The sequence below is a fragment of the Eptesicus fuscus genome, chromosome 1, assembly GCF_027574615.1.
Source record: "Eptesicus fuscus isolate TK198812 chromosome 1, DD_ASM_mEF_20220401, whole genome shotgun sequence".
Classification (NCBI taxonomy): domain Eukaryota; kingdom Metazoa; phylum Chordata; class Mammalia; order Chiroptera; family Vespertilionidae; genus Eptesicus; species Eptesicus fuscus.
The window spans coordinates 87253666-87270350 of record NC_072473.1 but is presented as its reverse complement, the minus strand read 5'-3'; the positions used below and the strand labels follow the sequence as shown (position 1 = coordinate 87270350).

At 41.3% G+C, this 16685-nt stretch overlaps 1 pseudogene; it reads left to right on the top strand.

The window, feature by feature from the left end:
- Window positions 1-276: 276 nt before the first annotated feature.
- LOC103303187 (equilibrative nucleoside transporter 1-like) overlaps window positions 277-16685 on the top strand; it is an 85536-nt pseudogene continuing 69127 nt past the window's right edge.

The following is a 16685-nucleotide window of genomic DNA, read 5'->3' as shown; positions in this document are numbered from 1 at the left end:
AAATGCAAAAGTCTGAATATACATGCCCTGGTTATAAAGGTCAGGTGCAGATCATGGAAGGCTTAAATATATGTGGGCTTTCCTTTTAGTTTAAGTTTCTCTCTCTCTCTCTCTCTCTCTCTCTCTCTCTCTCTCTCTCTCTCTCTCTTTGCTTTTTGTTTGTTTGTTTTTTGTTAATCCTCATCCAAGGATTTTTCCCACTGATTTTTAAAGAGAGTGGAAGGGAGGGGAGAGACAGAGACAGAGAAACATCGATGTGGACTGTTTGCCTCCCGCATGTACCCCGACGGGGACCAGGATCGAGACTGCAACCCAGGTATGTGCCCTTGACCCGAATCAAACCCGGGACCCTTCAGTCAGCCAGCCAACATGCTATCCACTGAGCCAAACCAGCTAGGGCTAGTTTAAATTTATCACATTTTACTTTTCCCCCACCCCAGCCACCTCTCTAAGTCCCTACCCAAACCGATAGAATTTCCATTTCTCCCAACTTGAACACACACACACACACACACACACACACACACACACACACACATGCGCACACACTTAATACCAATCTTTCTTCAATTTGCTTACCCATAATGAACCCTTATTTTAATTGCCACTGGACTTTTCCAAACCTGGGGATCCCTGAAAGGAGGATAATTAAGAAGATTGCTCATTATTAATACGTCTTTGCAGATTCTTTTTGTGTCTGTCATTAGTTTTCACAATAATGAAAACAGGAACATCAGGTTGAAAACAAATCAGAAAAAAAATAAGGTTCTCTATTCAAAGCTAACAATCAGAATGACTGTTTTGTACAAACCAGCCTAAAACTTCGGTAAGATGGCCAATATGAGTACATCAAATTGACTGGCTGCCTAGGCTTTACATAGAGAGTGACCCAAAGGACTATTAAATCAGTTAACAAGGTTGAATCCATGCAATGAAATAAGTGGATGCCTGACTCAGTACATTCCTGAGACCAGTTGCTTCCAGCTGAATCTGGTCCCAAGAATATAAGGAGAGGGAAGAGTTCCAATTTCATTCTGCTCCAAAGGCATCTGCAGGCCTGAGCATCATATTTAGACCAGGATCTCACAGGAGGCACCCTAGTTTTACCAAATAGCATCTCAATGCTATATAACCCAACGAGGGGAATCCTACCTTATAATAGAGAAACATGCAAATTGACCGCACCTCCGCTATGCCCATGATTGGGCCTGCGAGAGGCTAGGGGCGGGACTCCGAGTGGCCTATCCGGCCGTTGAGAAGACCAAGATGGCGGCACCCAATCCTCCTAGTTCCAGGGGTCCCGGGGGGCCATCGCCACCCTGGGGGGGTGTGGCCGGGCCCAGCCAGCCGCTCCCCAGGGGTCCCCGGGGCAATCGCCACCCTGGGGGGGGGTGGCCGGGCCCTGCCAGCCGCTCCCGGGGGTCCCTGGGGCAGGGGGGCGTGGCCGGGCCCAGCCAGCCGCTCTCAGGGGTCCCCGGGGGCGATAGCCACCCTGGGGGGGCGTTGCTGGGCCCAGCCAACCACTCCCGGGGATCCCCGGGGGCGATCGCCACCCAAGAGGGGCGTGGCCGGGCCGAGCCAGCCACTCCCGGGGGTCCCTGGGGAGATCGCCACCCTGGGGGGCGTGGCAGGCTCGCCCAGCCACTCCCAGGGTCCCTGGGGAGATCGCCACCCTGGGGGGCCGTGGCAGGACTCGCCCAGCCGCTCCCAGGGTCCCTGGGAACATTGCAGGCATGTGGTTGCTGAGACCCAGACCAGGCCTCTGGCCACAGATTCATAGCTTTTCGGAGACCTAGGGCAGGGATCTGCCTCATCTGCAGAGAGACAGAGGTTCTGCAGTGCCTCCAAGACGTGGGTGGGCCCAGCCAGGGATCAAGGGGCATGGAAGGACTCCTGGCAGAGGGGCAAGGACCCTCACCCCTGAGGCGGGGGTTGAGGGGTGGAGCCACCTCAGTGAAGGGGTGCTGCACTGCAGGGTACTGGACTGACTGACGTGATTCAGAGAAGCTCCCAGTGCTAATGGGCCTCGCTCAGGCGGCCTTCACACTTCAGAGGCAGTGACTACTGCTCCTGCCTTGACCCAAAAGCAAGCTCGCTACACCCTGTCCCATAGCAGAGCATGCCTAGGCAGTGAGTGGGAAGCCTTCCACCTGCTTCGGAGAAGGAGGGGCAGTAAAGAATGGGGGGAGAGGAAAGAATGTGGAGCATCCACAATGAAGAGGTGCTTGAGAAAGAGGCTGGGAAGCCTGACTGGAAGGTTTGTTCTGTTTGCTGGGCCGCTGCCCCTTAGGAAGCGCAAAGAGCATGGCTCTGAGGGCTTCCTGTGTGCTGAGTCAAGTTCCACAGCCAACTGGAATTGGCCTCAGTTTCCTGGTCTGTAAAATAGATGAAGCGTGTCCCAGTGCCTTCACTGAGCTTTGATGGCCAATTGAGATACTATATAAAGAAAATGAGGGAAGAAGTGAGAAAGAAAAGGAAGGATGAGAAACACAAAAGAAAGACTGAAAGGAACCTGTAAACCCATTGTCACTTAAATAGGGAATATAGTCAATAGTGTTGTAATGATGGTATGATGCCAGGTGGGTACTAGAAATATCGGGGAACACTTTGTAAAGTATATGATTGTCTAACCACTATTCTGTAACTAATATAAAACCTGAAACCAATACAAAATAATGTTGAATGTAAAGAAATGAAAATTGGAGTGAAATTTTTATAAATTTCAAAGTTTAAATAAAAGCTGTAAAGGAAGGAAGGGGAGAATAAAAAGTGTTTTTCATTTTGCCACTTCATTAAAAAGACAGTTGTCTTTATATGGTGCTTTTATACTTTTCTAAGTCATTACCTCATTTTAATTTCTGGGCAACTTAAAGACAAGATAAGTATTCCCTCCACCATTCAAAGAAAGGAAATCTTGGTGTCTGGTCCTAATGATTCAATCGTCAAGCCCTTATTGTAAAGCAGGGTTAGTAAAATTTTCTGTGCAGGGTCATATCTATACTAATAAAAGCCTTGGGGGTGATCAGGCCAGCAGGGGAGGGTATTTGGGGGCAATCAGGCCCGCAGAGGAGCAGTTAGGGGGCAATCAGGCCAGCAAGGAAGCAGTTAGGGGGCAATCAGGCAGGTAGGTGAGCGGTTAGGAGCCAGCGGTCCCGGATTGTGAGAGGGATGTCCAACTGTGGAATCGGGCCTAATCCTGCAGTTGGACATCCCCCGAGGGGTCCCATATTAGAGAGGGTGCAAGCTGGGCTGAAGGACACCCTTCCCAGTGCACGAATTTCGTGCACCGGGCCTCTAGTTATAAATTGAAAATTGTCTATATTTTTGGTTCACTTTCAAAATATTAGCTAATTGATCTGACATTTCACCCCACTTATCTGAATAAATTGATATGTAGAGTATCAGAATATACCACCTCAAAATATGCCACTTTGGCATAAAGATTATTTTGAGCTAGAAACAATTGAGGAGAAACAGGTACAAGAAAAAAATTCTCTGCCCTCCCTCATTTGCCTAAAAGCAGAACACAAATTTGTAAACACGTCTCACTTTTCCTTACCAGAAAGAACAAAATTCTGTTTTAAAAAAATATGGTCTTATTGATTTTTAGGGAGAGAGATAGAAACATCAATAATAGAGAAACATCATTGATCAGCTGCCTCCTGCACACTCCTCCTGGGGGTCGAGCCCACAACCAGGCATGTGCCCTGAAGGGGAATCGAACCATTGACCTTTTGGTTCCTGGGTCGACACTCAATATCTGAGCCATACCAGCTGGACAAGAACAGAACTCTTAATGGACAGGAGAACTTCTAGACTCTTATCAGCCCAGAGATGTGCACCATGAAGAATCTACAAAACCAACCTTACTAAAGAATCCTAACTTCTATTAATTTCCCCCATATACTTACCTTCCTACAGTGTGCCACTTTAAAGCCTAAGCCTGTTTTCCTTTATCTTGTCATTTCTCTAAAAATGTATTATCCTTTTGTTAAGATGCTATATAAACCCAAGTGCAACCACCCCTTTGAGTTGCGCATCCCTGAGTTCTCCCACGTGTAACCACAATGCACTCTGTTATTTAATCTGTCTCTTTCTCTACTTAATTTGTACTTTCCAATGACCATAAAGTTTGTGTTCCTTGTCTAAAGCACCCTCTTCATCTGCTTCCTGTTATCAATAAAAAGGGGAAATCTAGCTTGGTGACTATGCAATCAGGCCAGAAAAACTGGTTACTGAAAAATTCTTATAGCAGAGATTATCATTCTAGAAGTCAGATTGATGAATCCCTCAAACCATTCCCTCCACCAGTTTTGCCTCTCTAAACCCTAATTTGTGGTAGCCACCCAATTCTATTGATACATTATTTTAGACTAGCTTTCCCGTTGCAGGAAAAATCCTGCAATAGGATTTCCTGCTGCACTCTACCCCGCCTCCGTTCCTCCCTTGTTCGCCTGCCCCACCTCCTCTAGCCCGCCCGCGTTTCCCTTCGCCCCCGGCCCCGCCTCCGCTCCGCCTTTATCACCCGCCTCACCTTCTCCTCCAGCCCGCCCGTGTTTCCCTTCGGCCCGGGCCCCGCCTCCACTCCGCCCTTCTCCCCCGCCCCGCCTCCGCCCCGCCCTTGTCCCCCGCCCCGCCTTCTCCTCCAGCCCACCCGCGTTTCCCTTCGGCCCCGGCCCCGCCTCCGCTCCGCCCTTCTCTCCCCCCTCCCCCCTCCCCCACCCCCACTTGCTTGCTTCTTCGAAGCTTTACTCCCTTCTGCAGCTCTTGACTTCTTTGGACGCTGTCTTGATATGCAAATTAGCCGCCATCTTTGTTGGGGAAATTTGCATACTCGTCCTGATTGGTTGGTGGGCGTGGCTTGGCTGGTGGGCGTGGCTTAGGTGTAGCGAAGGTGCGGTCAATTTGCATATTTGTCTATTATTAGATTAGATACTAGATGCCTGGAGCACAAAATTCATGCACAGGTAGGGTCCCTAGGCCTGGCCAGCGATCAGGGCTGATCTGGGCCTTTTGGTTGCCGACTGGGGCCTTCCTTCCCCAGCTGCCTGCTGCTGGCCGGGGCCTTCCTTCGTTCCCCCTGGTGGTCAGTGCACATCATAGCAAGCGTTTGAACTCCCGGTCTCCTGGTTAAACACCTGAGGGGACACTTTGCATATTAGCCTTTTACTAGTATATAGATATATTATTATTATTACTAATGAACTATAGTCAAGACCCTTGTCCAGGGACTTGACATTCAAGCTTTTGTTTGGTTAATTAGACAAATTCTCAAAGTTGGAGAATGGGATAGGGGGAACAATGCCTCACTGTTTGTGCCTACAACAAAGAAAGAGGGAATGGGGTGAAATAATATCTTCAAAATAGGCCATCAGTTCAGACAGAATTATAAGAACAAATGGTTACTTGACTTTGTTTCAGGGACTGATTTGCCCCAACCTCTCCCTCAGGCTCCTAAAAGGATAGAAAAGCAATACAAAGTTGTACAGCATTGAATATATTTTGGTTTTGAGGTATAAATGATTTAGAAAAATTAGCAGAGAGAGCAAGATGACAGGAAGTTTGGGGATAGTGTTCTAGAAGGATTCTGGGGTCTTTATTCCAAGGAAATGAAAAAATAAGAAACTATAATTGGGAATTCTGAGACTACTTGAGTTTTTAGATGTTTATCCTACAGATATTTGGCATTCATGGTTTTCAGTATAGATTTGTAAAATCTATACCTAAAAGCAGAATTTTTATTGTAAATAATATGCAATGTATCCCAAAAGAAAACAGTTCATATTCAGATATATAGAAGTTGATAGAATTCCTTACAATTATGTTATTGTATATATTTCAATATTAACACTCTTGTTTTTATATTGGTCCTATATTATATTGGTCACACAGTTGAAATTATTCACCTTGTATTTATTTTTTAAATGGATAATTCATATATCAAAAATTTACTCATTTAAAATGTATGACTCCATGGTCTTTTGTGTATTCATAAAGTTGTGCAACTATCACCACTATATAATTCCAGAATATTTTCATCACCTTTAAAAGAAACCTGATACCCATTAGCAGTTGCTCCATACTCCCTGCCTCTCTGAAACCTCTATTTTCCTTTTATTTTAAGCAACAACAACAACAAAAAATGAGCTGTAGCCTAGAAATTCCATTATACATTGTCTAGAGAGAAAAAAATAACAAATCAATACATAAATGAACTTTAACAACAACATTGCATTACTATTTTTATTATACTTTAGTTATTTTTCAATGGCATGAGTCTGTGGCCCCACAGATTGCAGGAAACCAAACATTCATTCAGTGAACATTTAGTACTGTTGGTGTAAGTCTGCTTCTCCCTAACTGTATACATTCTTGTTGAGTTATTTGTACTAAGCTCCCAGTCAAAAGGTTTCTTTGGTGTTAATACAAAAAATAAATGTTATGTAAATATCTCCAGGGTTGATTCCATCTGAAGGTCCCCAACCTTTGGGGGAACAGAAGCCACTTTTCATTTCCCTGGACATGAAATCCCCTGGGGGTTGTTAAGGCAGTGCTGACACTAAAGAATATGAATAGATTATGGGAGAGGACACCGGGCATTATGCTGGACACTCCACATTTCATGTATACTTCTCAATGATCCTGAGAGACAGTCATCGTCATTTTATAAATGAAGAGAAATTAAGAGAATGGAGTGCAAAGAGGTTAAATAACTTGCCCAATGTTAAACAGCTAGTACATAATAGACCTAAGTAAGGCTCAAACCCCAGCCATTATTTCCACTACACCATTCTGTTAAACATGAGGTACAAGATTAATTAATCACTTCAATTAAGAGGGCCTTCTAGCTTGGCTGGCATGGCTCACTGGTTGAGCATCAACCTATGAACCAGGAGGTCACAGTTCGATTCCTTGTCAGGGCTCATGCCCAGGTTGCAGGCTCGATCCCCAGTGTAGGGTGTACAGGAGACAGCAGATCAATGATTCTCTCTTATCACTGATGTTTCTATCTGTCTCTCCCTCGCCTTTCCCCTTTCCTCTCTGAAATCAATAAATATATATATATATATATATATATATATATATATATATATATATTGTTTTCTTTTAAGAGGAACTTCTAACTTTCTAAACTTTCTGGGAATCTCTGGGTTAATGTCAATCAGAAAAATATTTTAAAAGATTAGCAGTGTAACTCAGCAAATATAATAATCAGTAAATATAATATACTTAGATCAAATCTCATGGATAAAATGTAAAAAGAATATGTTTCTTTACTGACTTGATTCAAAGGTAAATGTCCATCGATAGCTAAATGAAATCAATAAGGAATAAGGAGCTTGAATTGCATCAGGTTAGGTCTTTGTTTATATACTGTAATTGTAAAGATCTCTTTGGCCGAGACCGGTTTGGCTCAGTGGATAGAGCATCAGTCTGCGGACTGAAGGGTCCCAGGTTTGATTCCGGTCAAGGGCATGTACATTGGTTGCGGGCACATCCCCGGTGGGGGGTGTGCAGGAGGCAGCTGGTCGATGTCTCTCTCTCATCGATGTTTCTGGCTCTCTGTCCCTCTCTCTTCCTCTCTGTAAAAAATCAATAAGGTGTATTAAAAAAAAAAAAGATCTCTTTGAAGTACTGAGAAAGCTTTTTTTTAAAGTCTAAAACGGCATCAATATATAATACAAGAGAACAATATAAACATAATTTGTCCTACATTTTCAAAATAAATTTTTTTTTCTATCAGGTTGTACATTTCTAAAAGTTTCTATTTTTTCCCTTGAAATTTTGAAAAATATTCTATCTAAGATGCACAAGGTTCTACAGGCCCTCCTATGTAATACTCAGGACAAATAAAGAGAAATGAGCGCTCCATTAAGTATCCAGCTAGCTAACTTAATAATGCCTTCCCACTGTGCAAGACAGCAAACCCTGAGCCGCGAAGAACAGTAGAGGAGACAAGTGAAGAGAATCCAAGCTCATTGCTACTGTTGTCAAAAAGTACAATAGTCCTGCACTAGCTGATTGGCTCAGTTGATGTGTCATTCCATGCACCAAAAGGTTGCAGTTTCAGTTCCTAATCAGGGCACATACCTAGGTTGTGTGTTTGTTCCAATCAATGTTTCTCTCTTTCTCTCTCACCTTTTCTCTCTCTAAAAATCAATGAAAACATACCCTTGGATGAAGATTTTTTTTAAATTATTTTAAATGTACAGTAGTCCTCCCCCCAATAAGTGGTTTCACCTTGCAAATTTTCTGAAAATGTTAAATGGAAAATTCCAGAAGTAAAAAATTCAGAAGAATTGTGTGCCATTCTCAGTAACATAATAAAATCACACATCCTCCGTTCTGTCCCGGCCTGGGACATAAATCATTTCTTTCTCCAGTCCGTTAGTCACTTAGTAGCCCTCTTGGTTATCAGATTGGTTGAGGGGGGGCGGTGGGAGAGAGAGAGAGAGAAGAGAAGAGAAGAGAAGAGAAGAGAAGAGAAGAGAAGAGAAGAGAAGAGAAGCGAAGCGAAGAGAAGCGAAGAGAAGAGAAGAGAAGAGAAGAGAAGAGAAGAGAAGCGAAGAGAAGAAAGATCACATTCATATAACTTTTGTTCCAGTATATTGTTATGTATTTTATTTTAATATTGTTATTATTAATCTCTTACTGTGCTTAATTTATAAATTAAACTTTACCACAAGTATGCATGTATAGGGAAAACATCCTATATAATAAAAGCCTAATATGCTAAGTGTCCCACCATTCGTTGGACCGTTCCACCAGTCACTATGGTGCGCACTGACCACCAGGGGGCAGACGCTTCAACCAGTAGGTTAGCTTGCTGCTGGGGTCTGGTTGATCGCGATGGGGCGAGAGGGGCTGGACGTGCCTGGGAGAAATCCGTGCACCTGGCTGGTTTCAGCCCTATCCCGGCAGGCCAGCCGAGGGACCTCACTGGTGCACAAATCCATGCACCAGGCCTCTAATTATATAATATATATTTGTAGTTTGGTACTATCCAAGGTTTCAGGCATCCACTGAGGGTCTTGGAACATATTCCTTTTGGATAATCGTTCATGTAAATCTTTGAGAATAATTAATTAATTTGAGCTATTAATTATGGTAGTCTTGTATTTGTTTGGAGATTTAAGCATGGAAACCAGGGAGAAGAATGGCCCTCCTCTCTCAAGGAAGGAAGAACATGAAGAATAAAGGAATGAAACTATTTCACCAATTGGGTAAAATATAGTCAGTACTAAAAAAGCTGGATTTAACATTTTATAATGCCACCCCCCTGTGTGCTCACATAGGATCCTGTTGACATTATCCACCGCATTTTTATCGCCCAAACTTCACTAAGGCATTCATTCTTCCAACAAACATTTTCTTAAGGCCTATCATGTACCAGACCTTGGGCAGGTTGCTAGAAATACAGAGCTAAATGAAATTGCTCCCTGGTTCCCAGGAGTTTCCAGTCTAATTTATTTCAAAGAATAAACTTTCATTAAAATTTCATTCTCTTTTTGACTTTGTGAATATGAACGAGCTTTAGAGGGAGTTTTTAGGATAAGGAGATTAGTGAGGATGAAAGAAAAGTGAGGTTCACCAGTCCTCTGACGTGTTTTCTACTAGGAATGGGGAATAAAAGCAGAATCTTTCCAAATCCAAAGTAGACTGGTGGCTATTGAGAGACTGATGTTGGTAATATATTGCCAGTCTGTCGCTGGGAGAGTTTCTCTCTCTCTCTCTCTCTCTCTCTCTCTCTCTCTCTCTCTCTCTCCCCTTTCCTTCTTGTTGCCTTTCCTCTCCTCTCAGCAACTCATCTTTGTATTTTGTCCTTGTCACTATTTTTATAACTTGTGGTGGACAGACTAAAATGACAAATATATTTTTCCACATGGTACATATGCAAAGTGATAGGCATGCCATGGACATCATTGGTCTCAAGGACCAGACAGTTCAAATGATTAGATAATCAACATATGGATCATGTGGACAGATCAAGGTAATAATGTGGCTGATTGTCACAGAGGCTGAACTAGAAGGAACAATACAATTGTGCTATGGGTTCATAGAAATAGGTTATATTATCATTCCAAATAGAATTAAGCATCCCACTGAGGATGACTCAATGTTCACAGATTACAAGTAAAATGAGTAAAAAAAGTGTTGAAATAGGTTACACCAAATACACTTTAAAAGATTTTGAATGCATCAAAATATTTTTACCCACATTTAATCATATAGCAGTAGTTAAAAACAAAAGCTCTGAAGTCAGACATAGTCTTTGTCCCTGTTGTACCACTTACTAGCTGTGTGACCTTGGATAAGTTACTTTGCATCTCTAGATTCCAGTTTCCTTGTGTGGGTTATTTTATGGATTAAATTAGATAATGCATATAAAGCATTTAGTATGGTAGATAGAATATAGTATATTCCATTAATATTTGCTTTTGAATTAAGCCCCAGTTATTGCTTGTCAAAAGCAAATAAGCCAAATGGATCACTATATTATTATGTTGTCACTATATACGGAAATAAGATAACTGGAGATTGAGTGACTCATGTTCATGTTTCTGCATATGTAAAATAGGAAAAATAACAGTACCTTCTTACATGTAATTATGAAGATTGTGTGAAACTCATTGTTAAAATGTTTCTATAGAGAGAGAGTACACAAAACAGGCACTTAGTAAATGGTAGCATTTATGGACATTGTTGCTATTTTTGCTGCTGCTGTTTTTCTTTTGATGATGCTTAAAATTAATAGTACTATTTTTTTAAAATATATTTTATTGATTTTTTACAGAGAGGAAGAGAGAGGGATAGAGAATTAGAAACATCGATGAGAGAGAAACATTGATCAGCTGCCTCTTGCACACCCCCTACTGGGGATGTGCCCGCAACCAAGGTACATGCCCTTGACCGGAATCGAACCTGGGACCCTTGAGTCCACAGGCCGACGCTCTATCCACTTAGCCAAACCGGTTTCGGCATATAGTACTATTATTATTACACAATAATTATTATTAATAATTATCTAAAACAGCCTAAACTATTCTGATCATGCTCTTTGACTTCTAAAAGTCATGAAGTATGGTCTAGAAATGACTAATAAAGACATTAGAATGAAAGATGCAGCTTATGTAGATAATCCTATCTAATAATAGACAAATATGCAAATTGACCATACCTCCAACACACCCACAAGCCACGCCCACAAGCCACGCCCACCATCCAATCAGAGCGAGCATGCAAATTAACCCAAACCAAGATGGCTACAGCCACAGAGAGCAAGGTTTCCTAGGTAACAGAGGAAGCCAAGCTTTCTGCCAGCCGTTGCAGCCTAAGCCTCCACTCAAGCTACAAAGTTTCAATTATAACCCCAACACAAATGGCTGCGGGCCTCGGAGGGAGCCCAAGGCTTGGCTCTGCTCCAGGCTACAAAGTTTCAATTGTAGAAGGAAAATAAATTCCAGATACCAGGACCTCCGCTTGCGTTGCCAGGGGGCGTGGCCCACCTGCAAACCACCACAGGCCACTCGCTCAGGCCGCCCTACGCCCCAAGGGAACCCCACCCTGATCAGGGACACCCTTCAGGGCAAACCAGCTGGCCCCCACCCCTGTACCAGGCCTCTATCCTATCTAATAAAAGAGTACTATGCAGATTGATCATCACTGCAACACACAATATAGCTGCCCCCATGTGGTCAAAGATCCTGCCCCCATGTGGACACAAGATGGCCACCACAAGATGGCCAGCAGGAGAGGGCAGTTGGGAGGCACCTGGCCTGCAAGGGAGGGCAGTTGAGAAGGACCAGGCCTGCAAGGGAGGGCAGTTGGAGGTGATCAACCCTGCAGGAGAGGTCAGTTAGGGGTAACCAGGCCGGCAGAGGAGGGAAGTTGGGGGCAAATAGGCTGGCAGCAGAGTGGTTAGGGGGTGATCAGGCTGGCAGGCAGAAGCGGTTAGGGGCAATCAGGAAGGCAGGCAGGCAAGCAGTTGGGAGCCAGCAGTCCTGGATTGTGAGAGGGATTTCCAACTGCCCGTTTAGGCCCGATCCCTGTCGGACATTCCTTGAGGGGTCCCAGATTGGAGAGGGTACAGGCTGGGCTGAGGGACAACTCCCCTCCATGCACGAATTTCGTGCACCGGGCCTCTAGTATGTGTAAAAATGTACAATCATGTAACTCCTCTGTTCAAAAGTCCCCAGTAGTTTCTCCTCTCTTAACATGTCTTACGAGGCCTTACCTGGTGTAGTATGCATGCCCCCCTCCAACGCACATACACAGCACCATCACCACTACTTCTAAGACCTCAACTCGTACCTCTTTCTTCCAGTTTATTCCACTACAATCACACTGACTTTCTTGGTATGCCTCCTATTTCCCAAACACACTCTGCCCTCAAAGCCTTCACAAATGTTATCCCCACTACATGACCTACTCCCTCAGTTCTTTTATATCTCTGGTCAAATGTCACCTGATTAAAGAAACTTTCATCCCTCCCTAACTAAAATAGCCCTTATCACCATTTTATATAGCATTCTCTCTCTCTCTCTCTCTCTCTCTCTCTCTCTCTCTCTCTCTCTCTCTCTCTCTCTTCAAACAAGAAGCAATAGCTATTAGCAGGAACTTTGCCCCTTTCGGTCACTAATATATTTATAGGTCCTAGAGCCAAATCTGACACAAAATGAAACTTTAAGAAATATATGTTGATTGAATGATTGTCACTTAACAAATTTGTTCTTTAATTTGAAGAGCTTTTTATTAGTTTGAAAGAAAGAACCAGATAGAGAAAATTCTCATATCAGTTATACCAAGATTTCTGACAACTCTATTCAAAAATATGAATTTTTTAACCTAGTATGGGTCTAAAGATTTATTTGCTATTTGTTTTCATTGTTGTTCCTACATTCAAAATAATACCACTGTTATGGCAAACATTTGTTATCATTGAGCTTTGATATATTAACATTTCAAAGTCTATTTAAAGTTATGTAATTGAAATGCAATCTGAAATTCTCTTTTGCTAAACAAATTCATCAGGTGTAGGGCACAGAGCTTTATTTGTACTATTAAAACTGCATTTTAATTATTCAACTACTAATAAAAGAAATAATACCTTATATTATGAACTGTTTAGCAAAATTCCTAATTGTTCTTACTGAATAAGGAAATTTGCTTAATATCTATGCTCCAAGGCAGAATTCAACCAAATAGTTTCTAAACTACAATATCTATTTCATCTGATATTAAATATAAAAGCCAAAGACCTTCATCAACTTACTTATTCATTTATTCAAAAAGCATTTCTGCCCTAGCCGGTTTGACTCAGTGGATAGAGCATAGGCCTGCGGACTGAAGGATCCTAAGTTCGATTCCAGTCAAGAACACATGCCCTGGTTGCCAGATCAATTCCCAGTGGGGGACGCGAAGGAGGCAGTCAATCAATGATTCTCTCATCATTGATGTTTCGATCTTTCCCTCTTCTTTTGTCTCTGAAATCAATAATAAAATTTAAAAACTTAAAAAAAAACCTCATTGTTAAAATATTTCTAATTGTATAAAAAAGGCATTTCTTGGGCATCTATTTTTATATGTTAGACACTATGCCAAGCTCTGGAGTGTGAAACAAAAATGACCAGGAAGTTCTCAGCCCTTTAAAAAAAGTCTAAATTGTTTGAAGGAAATTATACAAATATCAGCATTCAATGTGCATGCAAAGTATGAAAGGAAAACTAACCTTGTTTGGGCCAAAGTTTCAAAGAGGGAGTAACTCGACCTAGGTCATGAAGGATTTGTAGGTCAATTAGGTCTAAAAAATGCAAGAAAAAAAATTTAAAGAAAAGATGCAAAGGTGGGGAGGTACAAACTGAGATTGACTTTTGAAGGAATAAGAAGACATTTGGTGGAATGGGGCTTAGGCCACTGTTTCTCAAAGTGAGACATGATTATCAATTACTTTACTTGTTAAAAACTTCAGTTCTTAGAGACCACTGCCAGATGTCAAAAGATATGGCCCAAGAATCTATAGTATTTTTAATCAGCTTCTGACCTGATTCTGATGCAGACTAAATGTAAGAACCAGGTGATTAGAGAAAAGGAAGAAAAGTAGAAGTAGAGAACAATAAACCTGGAAAATACAGGGTGGGACAAAAGTAGGTTCACAGTTGTTTGTATGGAAAATAATGCAATAATTAATAAATAATAATACAAGAATAACTCTGTGTTTCCTGTACTTGCAAAGGTAAAACTACTTTTGCTCAACCCTAATATGTCAAAGCATCACTACATAGGGACTTTATAAGCCTACTGTGGAGTTTAGATTTAATCTACTCATTATGGGGAAGTTTCAGACAGAAAATTAGCATACATCATTCTTTTTTTAAAAATGACTGGACAACAATGGGCAGGATGAATAGGTGTGGATGAAATTAGAACAATGCAGATATGTTAGGAGATTTGGTGTAAAAGTCCACACTCTATGCTTGTTACCAACCTCAAATATGATTTGAAATTCAGCATTAAAAAGAGTTTTAAAAAACTATGGTTGTGGTATGTACAGAATTTGTTGTTTGGTTTGAAAGAAAGGCTGTTTAGGTTAATCTACTTGCTCTCACTTCTTAAAAATGTGTGACATTTTCTCCTGTTACAATGCAATATATAGAAAGACAATGTTGATCTGTGAAAATAAATTGATTTAGCTTGCATCTGGATTTATTCTGTGAACACAATTGATCAGAAATAACTTTTGATTTACGTTTTCTATTGATAACTCTTTGAAGCTAATAACTTTAACAGGCTCCTCAACCTCCTTATAATTTTTTTAAAATATATTTTTATTGATTTCAAATAGGAAGGGAGAAAGAAATAGAAACATCAATGATGAGAGAATCATCGATTGCCTGCCACCTGCACGCCCCCTACTGGGGATCGAGCCCACAACCCGAGCATGTGCCCTTGACCAGAATCGAACCTGGGACCCCTCAGTTCACAGGCTGATGCTCTATCCACTGAGCCAAACCAGCCAGGTCTGTAATTTTTTAATAACCTTAAGCTTAGCATGTTTCTGACCAAATGTCTAGATGTAACTACATTTCATTCCTCCTGAACTTCTAAAGCTTCACATTTTCTACCTGTGTGAAGAAACCTCTGTGAAGTTTGAGAGAAACAGTTTACTTTTCCTCGCTAGGTTGATACAGTTCTACCAGCTAAGGTCCTCAGACTTGGCATTTATGAAATTCCGTTTCAAGAGTATTGTTCATGGAAATGTTACTCAATAAAAGAGGTAACCATCACACAAACAGATGCAAATTTTCTATTATACTCTTTGGTTGATATATTAATGCTGCTGCTAAAAATAACTGTTAATAATAGTTACTATTTCTTCAGTCCTTATTATGTGTTGGGAACTGTATTAAGTAAACATGTTACAAGCACCATTGTCTCTCATTTAACCCTCATAACAACACTTTGAGGTAAGAACTACTACTATGAGTCTCACTTTACAGGTAACTGGGACAATCTGACCAATGTCAATCAGCTGATAAGTGACAAACACAAGATTGGCATTCAGGTCTGCCTGCCTCAAGAAATGACATTCTTAATTCCCACCCCAAGCTACACCATGTTGGCTCAGTTTAACTCTACCTAGTTTCCTTGTGATAATGAGTCATTACCATGCTTCATACATTTCTTTGTTCTAAGATGTCAAAAGGTCCTGTGATCCTGACTTCCAAAGATGCAGGGATTAGGGATTTCCCTTGAGACTACTTTAGCTTATTGAGAGTTATTCTCCATAAATATATGCAAACTTTAATTTCCTGTACATGTCCTAAATTGCTTCATGTATGTGTTCTTTCCCTAGGGATACACTACATCAAAACTAAAATCCTACTCCCCTCCTCACATTAAATCACTGCTGACATGGAGAGCTCTCGAAGGGAACCATAGTCCACACTGACAGCATCTCAAAATTTAGACAGTCTGAGCTATAGGGATTCTGAGCATCTACTTTTCCTTATCATAATAGTAATAGTAAAAATACTTGACATTAATGTTTTTCAAGTTCTGTCACCTCTGTTATCTTAGTCAATCCTCACAAAAACAAAGTGGGCAAGATAGAAATTATGTTGACTTATTACATGGCAAATAACACTCAAGCAGGTAAGTGATTTGGTTAAGCTCATATGACTAATGCGTCTCCTATCCCTATGCCAGTTCTCATCCAGCCTCTTTAGTATTTCTTCTCAATATAATTTTTCACACAAATATATGATAAACATTAAGGGAAATAATAATAATAGATATTTTTCATTTAATCAGTCTCCAAGTTAGTTTTTGTATATGCCACATATATGACAGTCAAAAAAAACCTTATACAGCAAATGTTATTATACACGTTTTTTTCAACTGAAATAACAAAGCTAGGAAGTGGTAGAACTGAATTTAAATCTATATCTGTTTGACCCCAAAACACATGGTCTTTCACTAAGTGAAAAGAGTAAATGAACACCAAAAAAGTGTTCATACCCCCTAATATTCAAATAAATTACAATTAGAGAAATATTTGGTTTTCCCTTTTCTCAGCTTTATAAACTAATCAAAAAATAACACTCCAAACCAATGAGCTTTTATTAATCAATGGTGGGATTAATAACTGCCACACTTTTGGAAAGTAATATGACCATACTTAGCAA